General features: G+C 36.9%; 1 long non-coding RNA gene across 2 annotated transcripts in view; it reads left to right on the top strand.

Moving 5' to 3' along the window:
• Positions 1 to 20,940, top strand: part of LOC110396899 — a 194,063-nt gene that overhangs the window by 127,745 nt on the left and 45,378 nt on the right. For both annotated transcript variants that reach the window (XR_002437342.1, XR_002437343.1), the window contains exon 2: positions 16,758 to 16,867. This is a non-coding gene — a long non-coding RNA (uncharacterized LOC110396899). The remainder of the gene's footprint in view (positions 1 to 16,757; positions 16,868 to 20,940) is intronic.

The following is a 20,940-nucleotide window of genomic DNA, read 5'->3' as shown; positions in this document are numbered from 1 at the left end:
TTCTGGATAATGGTAGCAGGTCTATCAAAAGGAAATTGTAATGAAGCAACAAACTAAGATACCAGCTTGGGAGAATATAGTCAACATAGAGTAGGAAGGTAATAGAGTAGTGTTATAAAAACAGGAAAGAAACCAGTCAAACACATCATACACATCTAAGTGTCATGGAAGACTGATAGTGGAGGTTGTGTAAATGAAGTCTAACTGTAAAATTTGCTTCAGGAATATACAATGAAAATAGGCCGCTCCCTGAATACCTACAAAAACACCTTGTTTTTATCTTAACTATTTGTAGTATGAGATCTTAGAATAATAATTCTTTCGTAGGAAATACAAAATACAATTTAATACTTTGCATTGCTGTACTGCTACTGAAAGCTCGAGCACACAAGTGTACTGTGACCCTTCTGTCTCCTAATTAGGCATTGCTATTGTATTGGTAGTCAGGGTGATTGGAAAGGCTCCATTGTGTTTTCAGAAATTCTTTTTTTTAGGTGTTCACTGTAATCTGGAAGAGTTGTATAAACTACCCCTAAAGTGCTTGCAGTAATTTGGTCACGCTTGGCTGATGCACACAGGAGCAGTACCAGCTTCCATGTCATGTTCTGCTACCTAAGGACCTTGGTTGTCTTCTGGCTCCTTGTGCCATGGAGATCAAAGCAGATTGAGAGAAGAAATAAAAGTTTTGCACATTCACAGATGTAGCTACATTTGAGTCTTGCTCCAAAGGAAGGGGATTCTGCTTTTGGAGGAGAATTGTTGTCTTGGTCTTAGGAGCTAAGGAGTATGGCTGGAGTGGTGAGAGGATTAGACAGGAATCCTACTGGAGTTTGAGTGATAGGGTCAGGAGAGGGGAAGGAAACAACAGGGACAGCTCTGCATGTGCATATGGATGAGGGCAAAACTTGAAACTGCTGCTGCTAGTGATACTGGATCAGGTCATCTTTCTCTGGGATCTTTCAGCAAATATGGCCTGCCTGCAGTAGATGAATCTCTTCTATTTCCTGACCTGTGACTGACTTTGAGCACTTGTGTTTGTTCGATTTCAGGCAGTAAGGTGTGTTGTCTCCCATCCCTCGTCACTTACATTTGGCATTTTCTTCATTAGCTTCGGTGCAGTGTGGAGCCAGCGAGTCTAGTGCATTGTAATGCAGACTTTGGTGCTGTGTCCCCTGCAGCTCTCTGATAATTTGCAGTTAAGAAATAATCATGCATATTAAGTCAAGACCAATGGCTGCTCATATGGAGAACTTCCTAATTGCAGGCATATTTTCTGCTGCTTACCAGAAAATGACTGGATGATTGTTTCTTCCTTATGTTTTGTATAGTACCAGATTGCACTGCTTTTATAGCATAGTTAGTAATAGACTCTGGACAGCGAGAGTATTGATAAAATTGCTTATTATGCAATAGTCTTTTGAACTCTTTCCTGACTATACTCTGTAATGGATCTGCAGGTATTACCAAAATATATATAAGAATTTTTTTTTGTAAATTTGGCAATACAAAAAAATATATATATTTTAAATTGTTAGTTAATAATATAAATGCTTATTCCATTTGATGTGCAAAATCTTCTGTTGTAATCAGATTGACACGCCTATGTGGATATTACTGAAGCATGGAAGTATACTTTGTTGGATTTAGACACTCGTGAAAGCATATGTAAATTATGTTAAATTCTGTTTGGGAGATTTAATACCAGCAGTAGCAATGACACTTCGTTTCATGACTCAGCCAAAAAGAATTCTGTGCCATATAATAATGAGAAGTGTGAACCTTATTGAATCTACTCTTGTCTAGTCATTGTTTAAGAAATTTCATTCTGTTTTGTATGGTTACTTGAGGGAACAACAGGCATGTGGAATTCTCAGATCTTCATGAGAATTACACTTCAACTCTGTAGGGTATTAAAACTACCATGTGATTTTTCTCTTTGTCCCAAGTTAAATGTAGTGTTTTATGTTTGGGCTTTAACCATGGAAGTCGTTTCTTTGACACAAGCAAAGCTGAGCCCGTTGAAGAAGTAGCTGTAAATGCCAAAGAAGGTGAAACCAGTGAAATGCAAGTAGCGTTGGAGAACAGCTGCTTTTATTAAGGACTGCAATTTGACACATTTAGATTTTTCTTTTCTATCTCCCAGCACCTATTTTTGTGATTTGCTTGATTTTTTCTTAGCAACTGAAGCTACAAATCAGTAGATAAGTTGAAGTAGCCTTTATTAAACACTAATTAAAATTTATGATGCTCTTTCAAATTAAAGAAATAATAACCGTGATGAAACATTCATATCCTGAAAAAAAAGGCTAAAGCAGAGGCTATGCACAAGACTTTCCCTGGTATAAGCTGACTTGAAGTAGATGAAATCAGTATCAGACAAGCTAGATTGCAGTCTAAGGTAATAGAGAATATAATGAGACATGTAAATTACACATTGCAAGTACATGTGTGCATGTATACACATCACCTTTGATAACTAGACCAACTGTGATCTCTGTAGTAGTTTCAAGACCTGATTTTGATCTTTTGCTATCGTAGGTGCATTAATTCCTTGCTTTTTTCTTTTTTTCTGACTGTGAAAGCTATCATACACCTTCTATCTAGAGACAACTGTGAGACTCCCAATATCAAAACATATCAGAAAATGGCACAGGACAGCTTGCTGCAGCTTTGTCTTGGATGATCTCCTTCATGGAAAGTACTATGAACTAATATTTAGGAAAAATGTTTATTAAACCTAAGTATCTTCAGGGTGTTGTTTGGAAAAAGCAACCCACTCATTCAAAGGTCTTTTCTACATGAAGTAAGAGCCTGTAACTTCCACTGTCAGCTCAGAAGCTGAAGACATTTATTGTCTCTTCATGCTGCAGCATAATGTCCATCCTGTCCCGAGGAGTATCTGAAACAATAAAACACTTCCTTTGAATTATTAAAATATAATAAGAGCTGTGGTAAAATATAATAACTTCTGTGTAGCAAAGCAAAAAATTGATTTAGCAAAAGAAAAATAAATGAGAATTTTTTTCCTACCATGAGAAGAAAAATTGTGGGTCGTATCTTGTAAATATCTTCACATGCATTAAGACTTGCCCAACAACTGTTTAACTTGAGTGTAAATTTTTAAGTGGATTGGCTAGTAGTAGTCTCATTTTTACTACAGGATGACATAGGATAGGGTGTCATCACAGTACGTTTCCTGCTGACTACTCAGCACCAGATATTCCGTTCGTAAACTGCACCCTGTTTGCAAGGACTAACACCTAGTCCCTGGCCATCCTGACGCGTGCACACACCAATATGATGAGCGGCAAAATGGAGTTTATTGCCCCGTTACAAAGTCTTATATATCCTTCCTTATCTCCCTTATCTCTTTGTTCACTTTGTCTACACCCACAACCTCTGGGGCAGGGGAGGTCCTAGCGCATCCCATCCCGTACCTTCGGTTGCCGCCTACTACAGTTTCCCCTCCACCTTTGCAGGAATGTTAGTGTTTAGTTGAACATTCTGAGATGAATCCATCTCTCTTTTGTGAGGTAAAGGGATAATTTGCCTGAAATATCTAATAACGTGGTTCTGAGACCTCAGGGGATATACAGTTGCATAAAGGTGGCAAACACAAGTCAGAAATATACTGTTCTCATTTATCCATATTCATGAGGACACATGCTGCCCAAAATTCTGGAGGACTAAGCTAAGATTTTACTTAGCCTATCAATGTCAGCGATGCTTGTAATTAGAGATACTCTCTTTTATTAAGGAGTCTCATTCTAGCTTGTATGTTTGGGCTGCTTCTAAGCTATAGTTATGGTTTACTATAAATGTTTTCACATAAATTTTTCAGCTACCTACAGTAAAATCAATGAACTCCAGTGATTGCTATCACCTCTCCATAAAAGCTGTTTGTTTCTCTTTTCCTTCACTCTTAATTGCAATTATGTAGGCTTGAGTCTTCTTGAAAACCCTGGAATATGAGAGTATTTATGTAATATTTCACATGATTTTTTTAATGTGAATGAAGGCCTCTTTAGTAGAAACTTATATTAAGAGCTCTAACTCAAAACCCAAACCTAGAAATTATTTTAAAATACTCTCACATTTCAAATAGATTCCTATTTTTCAATACATATAACTGTAGCATATTTCCAATACTACCACACAGCTTTCAAATTTTATCATGAATTCTTACTCAAATGAAGCTATGCTTATTTTAAATATATCTTTGATCTGTTTCACAGCCTTATTACAAAAAGAAAGGTTTAATTTTGCTTTAGAATATTTTTGTAGGAACCTCATTTAGAAACTATTTCATGTGGAGTTGTGGCCCAGATTGGCACTTTTTTTTTTTTTTTTTTACTTTTTTTCTGTTTTAATTAAACTGTAGATTTAATTAAAATGTGAATGGATTTAAAGGAGAATTTATTACAGAAATTTGGGCCACAGTTGCTCATTACTTTTTGACGCAAGCAGTGGTACTCTGCTTAGTAACTGAAGTTAATCTCCTGCCAAGCCTGTTTTCAGGTATGAGTCTGACTTACGTCTCCTTGATAGCATTTTCTTCTCTCAAAATATAAGTAATTTTTTCACCCCTGATACCACAGTAAATGCTAACTAGCTGCCAAGCTGTTAAACTTGACTGTTAAGCTAGTTAATTGCCTTGAACAGACTGTGTTGGAAGTTCTTATTAGCAAATACAAGGTTTGATGTATTATTTTCTACCAGTATTATTAGAAAAATGTTTAGGAAAAGAGCAACAGATCTTGAATTCTTCTTTTCTTTTACCTGTGAAAGACTTGCTCTTTCTTAATTTTTGGTGTTCATTGTTGTAAGGCAGTTGTTTTGAAGTGCAGAATTTAGCTGAAACAGCTAGCAGGTATACATTCAGCTTTGGGCCTAGGGGTGCAGGAGGAATTTAGACTGTCAGTTCGTAAGCTTTGTAACATTTTCAGTATATGAATGGTAGCTAAGGTACACTAGATTCACAGCAGTGAGGTGTTACGTAACGGAAGTGATCAGCATTGAATTCTCAGAGTTTGCTGGATAATTCAGTATGTTTTATTCCTATTGAATGCAATGTTTTGGGCTTTTTTTTTTTTTTTCCAGGAGGCTGGATTTTTTTTCCCCACTGATTTTTAATCTTACTGAGAAGGAACATGCAAGTAGCTCTACTTCTTGTATGTACTGGTGCAGTAAAAGCAGAGATTTGACCCTTAATAGATTATCTCACTCGCTGATGAATCCAATTTGTAATGAATCTGAGAGCAAAATGGAATGGGTGTTTAAACCTGCAGGACCAATGCTTGCCTGAGTACAGGAAGAGCACATGACTGAAGGTGATTTATAAAGGAGTTAACCACATCATGGGGGGCAGGATCTGGAGAATTAAAGAGTTACAAATTCAGATTTGTTGGTGTTTCGGTAAACTTGACAAAGGCAGTGTAGTCAGTTTCCCTCAGTTTTGTAAGATGTAACCAGGCTTGTAGTAGTTCAGAAAAAACAATCTAGCGTTTGAAGAAGAGACCTAGATCCACTGAACTCTTCTGGCAGAAAACTGCTATCTTGTAACTCCTAAGTTTTGTATTTTGGATAGCCATGGTTTTCTATGCCCTTATTTACCTCCAGACTATTATTTTGTCATCTTTGTGTCTTCCATTCTGTCCCACAGGCCAATCCATAATGAGTGAACCTAGGCATAAACTACTAAAAGTTGGATAAGCCAGGTGAGGTAGAATTGAAGAACTCTGAAGAGCACAATGTATCTCAGCATAGGCTCATTTTAGGCTGAGAATTTGGACTAGCTGTAGTGAGACAGTTAGGGGGCAAAATGTGAAGATTAAGTACCTACTGGGATTTTCCAGATGATTTTACTAGCTAGCTTTAAGTATCTTTGTGAATCAGGCCCTGGTACTCAAATTTGCATTTATGTGCCCAATTACCACGGAAATCAATGGAGTCTGGATAGAAGCACAGATAACAGTAGAGGTCCACTACTGTTATTTCATTTTTTCTTTTTTACTGGTTTTGCTATCAAAACCAACTATACTCTAAAAATATAGATAATTGTCTAAACACTTGGAACATATAAATGTGAGTTGTTTTAGGTTACATGAAACATCTAACTTTTGAGTGTGAGTAGCCCATAAAAGTGATAAAGGAAACAAATGTTTTACTCCAGTCCATTGATTCACACTGATTATCAATGAAGTAGGCCAGTGAAGACACTGTCTCGCTCCAATTACTGGAGGAGGTGGTTTGATATATCTATACCTGGAGTGAGATTAAGACCCAAACAAGTCCAAATATTGTCCTACTGGTTTATTACAAATTCTAAGGAATGTAGAGAAGATGAGGAATTTAGCAACAGTATGTATTCAGGTCCTTGCATTTAAGCAGTGTGATGTTAAGTAACTGAACAGCTTCATTGTCCAAATAGTCATAGCTGAATTTTCAAAGGTGCTGAACACCAGCCATTTCCATCCCACAAAAAAGAAGCCAAACTTATGCACGTAGATTTCAAAAACTTTGGCCTGATCCTGTAGTACTATATGTTATGTGCTAACATGAAGAAAATGTGAATTTCTGCTTTGCCTGAGTGATATTCCATAAGTGAGCATATTTTTTTTTCTCTTAGGCTAAAATAACTGTTGCCTTGATTAAAAGAAGTGAGAAACCTAGAGCACAAAAGAAACGAGGAAATTGCTTCACAATGTTATTATAATACAGAGTGAAACATCTTACTTATAATAGTGACAAAGGAATTTTACATCATATTGATTTTACTTTGTTTTCTGTTTGAAATAAATGAAACTTTGTTTAATTAAAAAACTTTAAATTTGTTGTCTCACATGGGGAGAAATGGGCAATGTATTGGAATATGAATGTTTTTGATTGAAACTTCGATGTTATAAAGTACAATGCAAACTTCATTTGATGTAATATATTGATAATGCATCAGATGTGTAATTAATGCTGGCTATGAAAGCCTGTGGTATAAATTGATGCGACTCTGCTGACTTGATTGGTGCTAACTAGGATGGTATTAGTTGATGATGTAAAGAAAAATGGTCAGGAATTCATTCAAGAAAGCAAGCAGAAGAACTTGGATATGAATTGATGACTAGACAAGAGGTTTAGGTGGAGAGTTTGGAGTTTAGGAGGCTTTGGAACTTGGAGGGGAGGGGGTACCAGCACTGTGAGGAGGAGGGGTGTATACTTTGGATCCTTTATTTAAAGAGATGTCAAATTTTTTGGGTGGAACTAGAGTTAAAAGATGATACATAGGTGTGTTTCGTGTAATCAGCATGAGTTGGCACCAGAGGACAATTCCTTGACTGGTGAAATTCTAATTGGAGTGGTTGGGATAATAGGCAATCTGTAGTAAAAATCCTAATTTGTGAATTTATGTATGACTTACCTGGTATGACAGAGACCTACAAGAAATGCATGACTGAAGTGTTGAAACCCATGGCGTAGAAAGGATCAGATGGAAAAGCAGTGAAACTGTCACGTATAACTCAGTAGCAAGTGATCTTGACAATTCAGAATTGAATTACAACAAGTGAAATGTGGTGTAAAACTACATAATGCTGGCAGCAAATCAGCAGATAGTCATTAAGAAAAGCATTTATACTAGATCTATCCTTGATACATAGGAAAGTGTCCTTGACTAGCGCTGGTGTCAAGTAGAACACATTTTGCCGGTGCTGTAGGGCTGGAACACCTCTCTTAAGAAAAAGGGTTGAGGGACCATTTTTATAGTTTTACAGTATAAAAATATGGTACTGATGCTTTAACGCCATCCTTGTTTTTAATCATTTTCTCCTAAGCCCCTCTCCACAGGTTTGCCTGCTCTAACAATGCATTTGATACAAACTTCCCTAAAGCACAAAGCAAGATGGGCAACCAATTTGGAAATTATAATAATCTAGTCAAGGTTAAGATTGCCTTGTTCTGCTGGGATATTATAAAATTTGAACCATGTACATACATCTAAAATAAATTAGCTGTGAGTGGTTGCTGGAGCTTTATCACTCTAGGGAACTCATTCTTTAAATTTGAGATACGTTGGACTTTTATTATCTGGTAATGCATTAATTTCAGAAGCATATATTTTTAGATTAATGTTGGCTCAAAAATCATTTCAGTGTTTGGGATAAAATGGGGTCAAAACAAGACAGTTTGAAAGGCAAAGAATACAATTATTAGAGTCCATGACCACTGGCAATGAGAAACTTGCATCTCTCTTTTACTGAAAATATCTGCTACACTATGAAGGAATTAAAGAAAATTCCTAAGCAATTTTAAATATATGCAATACAATATATATGTTTTCTTTTGCTCTAAATATATGCTTATTTAAAATCTCGTATTTCCCAAGTTGGTACATGTAGTCAGTTTCCCATGTCTCTGCTAAGTTCCAACATGTGGCTGCAGAAGAGCACATTCCACAAACCCTGGAGCAGGTTCAAGGCCTGAATTAGTCAAATCAGACACAGCAAGAGAGCAGAAAACAGTCTGGAGACATGGCAACTGGGACAGGTGTCACATTCATCCAAAAGAAATATGGAATCTCTGATATATACTCAAAACACATCTAAATCAACCTGCAGGTAGCTATGTTGGTGTGATCTATGTTTACATTCTTCTGGTACTGCAGTTCCAGTTCCTTTGCCCTGAAAGGAAGAAATAACATTGGTGCCATAAAATTAAGATATAGCTAAGGCATGCATATGGTGTAGTGGATTGAAAATATGTTCTAGTTTAGATAAAAATCTCTTCGACTACCTAGTCCTTTGAGGTGAGATGTAGCCTTCTGATGACTCCTAGAAGAGAAGGACATAGAATTGCACTTAATGTAGGCTGACTCTTCTCTGGGATCGATCAAGCACCTTTTGGATTATAGGAGGGTTTCAAACTATTTCAAAATGTTACAAGAACCAGTCAGTGAGTGAATTAGATAGAGATTACTAGAGTTACACTTAAAAGGAAGCAAAGGAAAAAGCTGGAGGGACATGGATATGGGCAGCAAGATAAATAACCTGTTTGAGGGCAAACAGAAGAGACTAAGTGTTTAGAGAAAGGAAACTTATGTTCTGTCTTCCTGTTTGCTTGTTTTTGTTCAACGTTTCCCAGGCCAAGTTATTGCTGAATATCTAACAAGGAGCATTTAAAGAGAGAGGAAAAGTCTTGAGAGGAAGGCAGATAAAGAAAGCAGTGCAAATATGGAAAAAAAATGTGCATCAGAGCTCATTCATGTATTAAAGATAGGTCCCAAAAGAAAATTAAACCTCATATAGAAGCACAAAGCTTTGCTGCGTATTTGCTTTTCAGGCAATTAACAAAGCGCTTTGGAGCCTGAGAAGGATCTGATGATGGAGAGGGATAAAGTGTAGGTAAGAGTCAGTGGGGCTAATGTCCTAAGAAACTGCAGAGAGATGAAACGAAGGATATTTAGAAGTAAAAGAGACAGGATGAGCTATGAGTTGGGGAACTCTGAAAAAAGAGCGTGCGGATGTGGAATTTCCCAGCAAGTGCTCAGCAGCTGCATGAGGAATAGAAGGCAAGAGCAGCCGATGAGAAATGAAGTACGTCTAAGGTCCTAGGTGTGTGTTTAGGGTACGTGTGATAAATTACCTTCATTTGTCCAACCATCCCATCTCACAAAGGGCAGCACAGTCATTTTCTCTTGCTGTTAACTGTGCATTTTGCACTGGCATGTCTCAGAAGAAGGAAGTCAGTATGGCTTCTTCTACCTCCCAAAACAACCAACAGATTGAATATAATCAGCGTAATCCCTTTCCTGCTAAAAACATTAACAGGTCTGTATGACAAATTTTCAAGCAGCCTTCTTTTTCAAAGCAGTTCTCACAGAAGGTAACATGGATGTTTTTGTGCTTTTCTTTGTGTGGTTACTTTTTTTCTTTTGGTGTTTTTTAATCTCTGTGTCAAGCTAATTTTAAGTATAAAGTACCATGGTTGTAAATCTCTTCCCATGTTATCAAAATTCTAATGCTTATGATATCTAAGAATTTTTGAGGAAGTGTTATGTTTTCTTTTTGACATCTTCATTTAAATGTAAGCAAGCAAACCTAGCTCGCATAGTGGCTGTCAGAATGGTTTGTGCATCCTGAAATTGCTGTATGTTTAAATTTTGTGTGTCATAGCTGGTGTCATACACTATTAAAGAGTTTGTACATCCCAGAACCTCTGTCACTTGGACCAAGTTATGAAGGCTGCTCTGAAAGTATTGCCTCCTATTTTCTTATGTTTGTCCACAATGTCAGAAGTGGATTTTGGTGATGTGGCAGTAGAGGTTGAAACTTCCTGCCAATATTCCGTTACGTTTTGTTGCCATGTGACTAATGGCAGCAGAGGAGCAGTCTGAGAGAAAGGCATCTGACATGGAAGTGAGTATGGAGCAAAGGTGTGGAACTGAATTCCTTCATGTGGAAAAAGTAGCCCCCATTGACATTCATTGACACTTGCTGAATGCTAATGGAACAGTGGGTCACCTCCACTGGTGCAGATTTTTAAGACTGTGTCATGCAGGCTTTTGTTCATCACTGGCAAAAATGCAGAGCTCATGGTGATGCACATGTTGAAAAATACTGCTTTGTAGCTGAGCGTTTGCGCTCTATCAGTGTTATTGCGCTCTTTGCATCTGTTGTAGTTTCCATGGAAATAAATAGGAGGCATATCTTTCAAAGCTACCTACATTTATAGATTTTTTTTTTATTTGCTCATTGAAAAGTCAGTATAACTCTGTGGAGTACCTCTCCACAAAGGTGCCTTTAATATAGTCTCAATGCACTGAGTTAAATAAAGGCTTGCCCTTGGTGTGCATCAAACCCTTGCTGACGGGAGCACTCCATAATGTGCAGCCACTGTAGCAATATGATCAGATGGAAAACAACATAAAAGCCATAAAAACAGTTAATAAAGAAAGTTATTTAACGTTAACCTTAAAGTATTTTTCATGTTGAAGTATATTACAGAGACTACAGTCTTTATGTCTATTTCTGCAGAAAGAAATCCTTTCCCAAGGGCTGCTGAGTTAATTGGCTGCCAGGCAAAAGTGTGAGTGTACGCTGCAGAAAAGAGGAATAGATGCAAAGCATTCAGACTTCTGAGCCTGATAATCTTTATTACCTCATGCGAGATTAAAAGAGTTTGTCTTCATCTCATAGGAAATAGCACAATGCAACAGTATTTACAATATGATCAGTATTCAGTGTATTGTAAGGCAAATTCACTTCCAGCTCATAAAGCTCTCAGTGTGTTGCCATGATCAATAGGAATAGTATATAACAGCAAATACTAAATGAAGGTATCTTTGAGTCTCTCTCAAGTGAAAGCGGCTGTCCCGAATCTTGCTGATTCACTTCTTAGTGCAAATGCTCTAAGTTTAAACATTGTTTTTTAAACCAAAAACACGGATCCTCAGTCAGAGGGAGTTAAGCTGCCCAGTCAGCAGTTCACAGTTTCAACCCAAACAGACACCGTCTTCAAGAGAGCAAAATCAGCTCTGCTCAGAGGGATCAGCTTCCTCCTTGTGCATATAGAGCTTCTATTTCGGAGAGTCACAACATTTGTGCAGATCTTGAGTTACTAAAATGTAGTAGCATATTTTTCCAGGATTAAATGTCTTTAAAAGCTAAACAAGTAGCAGTGACATCCTCACAGTGAGGTGTTTTTTTCCTTTTTTTTTTAAGATGCAATTTCCAAAGCATCGGCTGTCTGTTTCGTGATGAAACTGCTGAAACCAATTGTTTTGGAGTGGTTATGAGTGTGAGGAGGAATCTACTTGGAGACTATCACATTTTCTTTCACAGTGCAGGGAACTATACTAACACAACTTGATTTGAAATACACTTTGAGCACGTTGTTAACTCCTACTTATATCACCAGAACAAATTTATTGTGAAATTCAAGTTATTCACTAAAAATAAAACATACATCATTGTATTGTAGACATAGAAATAACTCTATGTGAATGGAAACAGTAGAGATTCTCTGTTTAGTTCTGAAAAAAAGTTAGGAGGACAGCAGAGAAGTCTGTGACAATAGCAAGGTGCTCACAGAATAGCTAAGTTAAATATGGTATCTGTCTTTGCAACACAGAACCGAGATCAAAAAGCCTGTACGTGGCCTCTTGTTTTAAAAAATGTGTCAGATGTTTTCTTATTTTAGGAGCTGAACTCTTCTTCCAAGGAAACGCTGATATAAAAATGCCATTTGAACTTCTGAAGCTCTAGCTTATACATCATTAATCTGCTGCTGATTTCAATGACAGCTGCATGAGATTGGCAGGGCTTTTCCTTTTCCCAGAAGTGTTGAACACCAATCACTTCAAATGACATCAACGAGAATGATCAAGGACTGGCTTCCCTGAGAAGTTAATCCTGAATTTCTTTTGTAAATCAGAGTTTTATACTCTGGAGCACAATTAATAAGTAAGAGAGTGGACCATTTAATTGATTCACTAAAACCACTTTGATCATAAATTTTGGTCTTCAACAAATCTGATGGAGTGGTGGTACAGGCATGCCTTGTTACATGTTGAAAATCTTTTGATTTTAAATATTCTGTTGTAGACATAGCCATGTGAAAATGCATCTGATATCCTTTTCTGGTTTATGATCCTAGAGTTCTTATCAGAACTGATTTTCTCATACAATATCGTAGAGGTCTTATTGTTTGGTTAAAAGGGTATTTCTGGATGAAACCTTTGCTAGTAGTAAACAAAGGTTATCCATGTCCTTGATAGCTGATTTGCAGTAGGGTTAGTCTTACAATAACTATGAGTAGCTGACTGTTTTCTCTCTTTTGAAGTACTCTTAATGCAATGGAGCACACTAGCAATAACTGTGCTCCAAAGCAGTTCCTTTGACAGCTGTGCAGTTCAGTGGTGCCTGTGTAGTTCTGTACTGCTTGTGAATCCACCAACTTTGCTCTCCACTCATCTTATTCACCTGTTCTTCTCTCATGATATAACATCATGCCTATTAAGTGCTCTATTGGCATGTAAAATTGATATTTCTTTACTCTTGTAAATTTTGAGTGTTCAGTGGAAAGTCTGTTTTGAAAACCTTATTTTTATAATGGTGACTGAGTGTCTTTGTTTGGAGATAAGTACTGCATATTATTCCTGATGCAATTTATAAGAGAGAACCCCATTATAGCAAAGCAACTGTAGGCAATCAATATCCTCTAACATCTGCCTGGCTTGTCAATCAATATCCAACATTATTTGCTTACTTACATGCACTTATAATAGAATTTTAAAAAAGGATAAACAATAAAAAGGGAAGTATTTGGTCTTATTTGGTCTCACAATTCTATTATTTAAGATACTGAGAAGCCTTGAAACCTTCTCTTGAAATGCATGCACAGTATTTTTATCTAGCACATTTGCAGAATGTTTTTTCGTCATGCTACGCAGGGCAGTGTTGTGCAAAAGGCTGAAAACAAAACAAGCAGCTCTCACACTTTCCAAACCTTCCATAAAATAGCAAGTCCAGTACCAGAGAAAGCTAGAAATGTTATGTGTAAGGATTCCTGTCACACTGCATACTGTGCTCAGTCACACTGTTCTGGCATGTCATATTACATCAAGCATGATTTGAAACAGCATACCCATAAGTAACAAAAGGAAAGCAATACCATACCATGTGGTATTACTTCCAGTCTTTGAAGAGGTTTTTTGATGTCATTTACTTATTTTAGTTTTATTAAAAAATAATGCTTCTACTAACTAATTTTTCATTTTCCTTTAAGTGGACATATGGGGATAAACATAGAATCATTAAGGTTCAAAAAGACCTCCATGATCATCGTGTCCAACCTTTGACCCATCCCCATCATGTCCTCTAACCATGTCCTTCAGTGCCACATCTTCATGGTTCTTGAACACCTCCAAGGACGGTGACTCCATCACCTCCCTGGGCAGCCTGTGCCAGTGCCTCACGACTCCTTCTAAGAAGAAACTCTACCTAATATCCAACCTGATATATCAGTCCAGAGTAGATATTCCCGAGCTTCTGTTATCAGAGAAAGCCTTGCAATATCTACCAATCTTGTGGCGATTTTATATTGAATATAGCTTATCATAGCACTTTTCAGAGTTGATACCAGCTGCAGCGTACTGACTAACCCAAGGGGACTGCAGGTGGACCTAAACAGCAATGAAAAACAAAAAAGCCAAGGCTAAAAGCACAAGCCTCTCCTTCCCTCCCTAAGGCCTTCCTGGAGTGGTGCTCCTCTGCTCATTTTTCCTGGAAAGGTGCTGCTGCACTTCTGGGTGGTACATCTGCACAATGTAGTAATGCATCTTCTACTTCCTGGGATGTTTTTGCAGTTCCTGCAAAGCGGAGCCAGAGACAAGCTGCAGCTCAAGTATAGAGTTATGACTATGTCCTGGTTATGCAAGTCCAAATAATGGGTTCGTGGTTTTGCAATCCTGTAATTTTACCTGCCTTTTGTTTTTATCCCTTTCCTCCCTTTTTCCTTCATTCTTCAGGTTTAAAACCTGTGAATCAGGTGAACTGTTACTAAAACCAATTCATGAAAGGCTTTATTGATCCCTAACTAGTGTTGTCCTCAATGCAACAGTACTTGAGCCTTTAAGTAGAAATTGGATCTTACTAATGGAAACACAATTGTCTTTTGTTTCAAATAAAGCGTTTTATTCAGGAAGTTTTGTTAGTTACCTCTAAAGTTTGTAATCTCAAGAGGTGCATGGGAAACTTTAATTTCTTCTTGGTTTTTTTTTGATGTGTGTATTTCTAGAACTTTTTAATTGGAGGAATGTGAATTTACATTGCCAAAATAGATACCAGAAATAAAGTAAAAGAATATTGTGTCCCATGATCATTTCTGAAATAATTTAAATTCATAAGCAGGGGCTTCAATATTAAGTTAGTTTGTTTCTTTTTTCTTGATGTTTGGCACACAGGGTAGCTGGTTATTATTTGTACCAGGCAGAAAGCAGCAATTGGAGCATTATCATGTTAGGTGGTGCATCTAAATATTACAAGGGGTTTCTGAACATGAAGCGTTTATATTCTAAAGTAACATGACAAAAAAAGAATTTTTTTTTTTATATTCTTGTTTGCATAAAGGGGAAATAATGCTTAGAGTATCATATGATTTTCCCAGATGTCACTGTAATGGTGCTGTTAGAGCTGGGAATCGTGCCTATATAATCTGAGTGCACTGCCTTGGCCACAAAGCCCATCTTTCTCTCTAACTGAAAGTTGTGTTGCTGTTGTTTGTTTTGTTTGTTTTTACAAAATTATTTATAGTATATTTCAGATGGGCACAGTTCAAAAGTAATTCAGTGCTTACACCTCGCTATTACTTTGGAAAAGACTTCCTGTTTTTAAGGGGGGCTCTGTCCTTGAGGAGCTCTGGCACTTCAGGGCAGCTTCAGACCTCTTGGATGGACCATCTTGTTTACTGAAGGAAAAAAACTGAATTTCTGTTGTAACAGATTAACTGCATAAAACGAATGCATTCTTCCAGACTTTTTTTTCATGAAGTAATACAGAACTGAGCTCTTGGCCTGACATACATACTACAGTTTCTAGAGAGCTGCGTATGGCTTCTTGGCCTACTCCTGTTTTTTTTATACACTCTACATATTTGAACAATTCTATTCAGAAATGATTTTGTCTATCCTGCTTTGTCGTATTTAGCTGAAAATCCAAGTGCCCTGATGCAAGACAATATTTTATTACTCGGCTGAAACTGCAGGCAAATGAGGTAATTGTTGTGATGGCTTCTGGAGCTACTTTTGGAGTCTGTCATACAGTTGATGTAATGATGAGCTGATTGGGCCGCCTTGTCCTCATGGACACAGTTTGGCTTTGATTCTTCATTAAATCTGTAGAAAAACAAGCTGCTATGCCAGTCCCATTCAGCAAGAGACTATCACAGATGACTGTTCATCATCAAAAGGAAATTGTATTTTCTCATGGTTGTATGTTGCCTACAACTCTTAGGCAAACTCTTTGTTGCCCTTAGATATGGTGTATATGGCAGTTGAATATTGGAATTTGGAAAGGGATTGAAAAACTAATGAAAATTTGAAAAATAAGTGCTTATTCTAAAAAGAAAAGGAATTGCATATTGATAACTTGGAAATGAAAAAATAAAAAATTCATGATGGTGTTTCATGGATGAAGCTCATGTCTTTGACTAAACCAAAATATGAAACTAGAGCAGAGTATTTTGTTTCCAACATATAGTTTTCTCCTTTTGTTTTACTGGTAGAAGAGACACATCTTAGTGTCTGTACAGTGCTTTAAATTATTGTAAATTTGTATTAAATTTTTTTTACTAAATAAATTTTTATTATTAAAATGCTTAAACAACACAGAACTATGAAAGCAAAGTATGTAAAAGGGAAAAATCATTTGTAATCATTTGCAACCTAATGGTCAAAGTTATGTGATTGTTAGGTACAAGTCCTGCATTCGTTCCTGTATGTGTGAGGAAGTATAGAGATCTAGCCAACAGGTGAAGTGACCAACATTATGTACTTTAATGTTTTGAGAAATAAATGAGAGATATAGTGAATTTTTTTGCTGTCTAAAGCTTACCTAGTCACATTAGAGTTCCCTTGTCTTTAAGGATTATGAATATTGGAGATACAGACTTCTAGGCTATACAAGTAATTTTTACACTTAATTGGGAAATGTATTTTCTACATCCTTGTGGTAAAATCATAATTCTTCTTTTATTTCTTTTTAATTTCAAAGGGAATTGCAGTGGAGTTGTGGTACTGACTTTGAGGGTTGTGTGTGCAATGTTCCGAGAGGATGGGATGAATGAAATTGCTGGTAAAGATCAGAGCGGCCGGCCAGAGATGGTAAGAATTTGATTCTTTACAGCAGTCAGTTTTTGCACATCCTGATTTTTCCTATTTTTGATACAGAATATAGAAATAAAAAATTTAGACAGACCCTTTAAAAAGCTAGGAGAAAGTTTGTGCTTTTGGACTCATGACACAATTCATTGATAGCCCAGTGGAGTATGTTTATGTATACAGCACAATGCATTTTGAGTATGATCCTATTGGCTGAGGCCTGCAAACCAGCAAAACGCTTGATCATATACTAAAGTATGCATTCAATGAATTCAGAATTAATTAAAACATACTGGTAGATCCAGTAACATCTAGCAAAATGCTTCATGCGTGCCAGTGCACTCTACTGTAAATTTCAGTTATGTTTTTCATCATGTATGGGCATTTTATGAATTCTAGTCTGAGAAAGAACTGGAGGCTTTGGCTCACTGTATAATCCACTTATTGAAAGTTGTCAGTTCTAGTGTTCAATAGTATATGAGCAGCTTAGAGCAGGCAGAAGAATATTTGAACTAAGTGAATTTCACAGGGAGTTTTGGGTGACGGGAAGCAATTACCTGATCTGGAATTTGACCAGAAGATTGGAACTGCCATTGCAGTGCTTATTAAACACTACAAGTAATGAAGAGCTATCTTACTGGTGTGTTTCCTCTGCCAGATAGTAACGGATGCTGTGGATCTTGGAATGACTTTATGTGATTCATTTTTTCTGGCAAGAAGTAAATGACTGACATTGTCAGTAACTATGAAGCACTCACTGGATAAAGCTTTCTTTTGTCTTCTCTCTTTGGCAAACTCATTTTCCTCTCTAAAATCCATTGTTAGAGTATAAAGAACATTTCACTTGATTTGCTAGTTGAGCAGCTTAATTCTCTGTGGCCAAGAACTTGTTGGGTATTGCCATCGCTTATTTCTGAAAATTGGCAGTAAGGGAATTTGCAGGTTTTCAATTTTGATAAATATCCTCTTACTAATCCTTCAGTATTTTACAATATTTTTTTCTTTTTAATATGAAATGATATGTACATATAGTAGATATATAAATATTTAAGATTCTGAATCCTACATTTAAGCACAAGTATTTGACTTACCGGTTGATGTGATATTTTAGGATCATCTGCCTCCTTTGTTTTCAAAATGTTTACAAAAATGTGAAAAACTCTTGCCCAAAGCATAATGAAAGCTACTGATTTTTTGTTGTTGTTTTCAAGTAGAGATGAAACAGAATTATTTCAAAAGCTTACATTTCTTGGAGGAGCATTGGGTCCATACTAACTTCATGGAATTCTGTAGGAGACAGTGAGAAATCTCAGTCAGCATTCTCTATATGTTGCGCCTACCCATAAACAGTTGAAATAACTAGTAAAGTTTGCCTATGCAATATGGTTTTGTTGCTAATCTAAGAATTAGAAATCTTCAGTTCTATTCCCACTCAATATCACTTTTCTCTCTCTCTCTCTCTTTTTTTTTTTTCTATGGTTAGACTGCCAGGACTTTGGTCAGGGACTATTTTAGTGTTTTTGTACGCTATATAATGTAAATACAATCTTAGCAGTATGTGAGATCCTCAGCACATTGTAGAATAAAAGGGGAAGTACTTCAAAACAATATGAAATCACCAGTTTGACTAAGGCACTCATTCAGCAAAGCACTTAAGAATATGGTTCACTTCTAGCTTTGAATCCCACTCTTTATTATTATTGGAATTATTTTCAGGCTTGAATTTAAATACTTGCAGATATTCTTTGCGATAGAAGTATACACTGAGGTCAAAACTCAGAAATGCATTTAATAATATAGTTTAGTTCATTCCTGCTCTGTCCCTCTTCGAGACAAACTGATACTGGGAAGAAACCAAAGGTCTGCTTCGAAATCAGACTTCAGAAATCCAAATAACAATGGATATAAATTTCTCCTGGAAGTTTGTAAATTGTGTCCTTTATAAAAACAGCATGGGTCTGATGGTTTTATTTAGTTGCAATTAATTTAACTAGTCTAGAAAAGTCCTCTTAGATACAATTATACAGAATCTTCATGCTTAGTCTACTAAAGGCCATTAGGTACATTCAGGCAAACAGCAACAACAACAAAAAAAAAAAAAAACAGAAAACAAATGCTTTTCTGAGTGAAACAAAATAGGCAGAGCTTGCTTTAAAAAAACTCATTCTAAGTTGAAGAACTTTTCAGTTTGTGGATGTCCTCTATTCGTGCTCAGCAAATTCAACCTCTTGTGTCTCATGGCTGTATGGGTGAGTATTACAGGCAGTGTAGACTTACTGTAAAGTCCCAGACAAATATCCCCTCGCTGCACATACATATCTCCTTTCACTCAAGGATTATGGAATCTGTTGGTAGCTGTGGAAAGCTCCCACAAAAGCTTGAAGAAAGCAAATTTATTTGAAAATTGATAGCAAAGAAAGATGGGCATTTGTTTGCAGGTGAATAGTAGAGCTGGGAGCAGAATGTGGAGGTCTGATTATGATCATGTGTTTTAAGCATTCTGGGCTTGATCAAAAACCTAAAATTTGTTCTGTAATTTCATTTTCCCACTGCTACAATTATATTTGGTTTTGATGTCAGTAGGAAAGCACAAGCTGAACAGGAATTCTCAGTCTCACTGTCTCTTCAACACAACTTATAGACTGCCCTCAGCCAGCTCTGGTTGAGGGTCATTAACATTTAAAGATATTTTTTACGTTCCTGTTACTAAAATTTATTTTAAAGATGATTTAACTGGAATAAAGCTTCATTCTCAGCAGCTTTCTTTAGATGCAGAATATTATCATGAAGATGTGTTACATTTTATTGCAACATTCAAGAAAACCCACTTCAACTGGCTAAGTGAAAATAAATAGAAAGATATGCATTATTTACAGAACAAAATGTGAGTAAGTAGGCTACGAACAGAAATAGCAGATGAAAAAACAGCAGATAAAAGGCTTCAGGCATACGTGCTGTATATATACTTTGCTAAAAACCAGATGTAATTCAATTTTTAACAGTAATTGTCATCTACAGACTGTACTCTGAGAAACTGGTGACACTGCCATTCTCTTCCTCCAGCAGTAAGACTACATTTTGATTACCATCTTCTTTCCTTATGTAAATGGGAGAAAGAGATTAACCTGCTTAATTAAGAGATTGCTTTCTATGCTGGCTAAGCTTTTTGCTTGATTTTGCTAGTTGCTATTTTCATCTGCCCCAGAAAATTATCAGCAGCCAGCATAGTGTACATCATTCTGGCAAGATAGATTCACCCAGGCAAACTCTTCTTTACACCCATGTATTAAACACCTAAAATAACGTGCAATTATCTTGCCTGTTGTGGGGTTAATTCTGATCAGTTACGTATTTTCTTGCTATGGAGTTAATGAGTTCCAAAAATCTTCTCACTTATATCTAGCTTTCTAGAGATAACCCATGATTCTATCTTCTTGGATGTAGAGTGTATTATGTCATTGTCAGCTGTCTCGAGTTAATTAGGATGGATAAAATAGAGTGTGGCAAGTTACCAAAATTTCTGAGAAGCTGAAGAGCAGGCGTCAAGGAACAAAATGAGAGAACTGTTCTACACAAGGGAAAACAAGATGGAAGCGAGGGTGACAACTCTGCACATGGACGAAGTGTCCTCCTTGACAAAGGAACAGGCCCACAGCATGTGACAAAGAAAAGCAGAGCAGAGTCAGGGGTGGCTGCTAGGGTCAACCAAGTGTTTACATCCTCTGTCCATAGTAACGAGACAGAACCGCATTAGGCCAAGAAGGAAAGTCAATGAGCCGGAATCAGCAAGGTGCAAGGCAAGGGCAAGTGCCTGAGTTTACGCACAGTTCCTGAATCAAGATGGGTGGGAGACCCAGCAAGGCTTGTTAAAAATCTTTTTGTAGCGGTCTGGTTCCAGGTTATACACTGGGCCATGGCAGAGCTACCCTGAGGGCAGGCAGTATAGCTTGGGGATGTGCAGACCTGGAAGGCAGGACAGTATGCAAACTCTGCTGCAGTGCTTAGGTAAATTGAATCTCCAAGTATTCACATTTTCTGAAGCTTTTCTGATATGATCAGAGCTTTCTCATTTAGTA

The sequence above is a fragment of the Numida meleagris genome, chromosome 3, assembly GCF_002078875.1.
Source record: "Numida meleagris isolate 19003 breed g44 Domestic line chromosome 3, NumMel1.0, whole genome shotgun sequence".
Lineage (NCBI taxonomy): Eukaryota > Metazoa > Chordata > Aves > Galliformes > Numididae > Numida > Numida meleagris.
The sequence above is the reverse complement of the archived record's forward strand: the minus strand, read 5'-3'. Positions and strand labels throughout refer to the sequence as shown.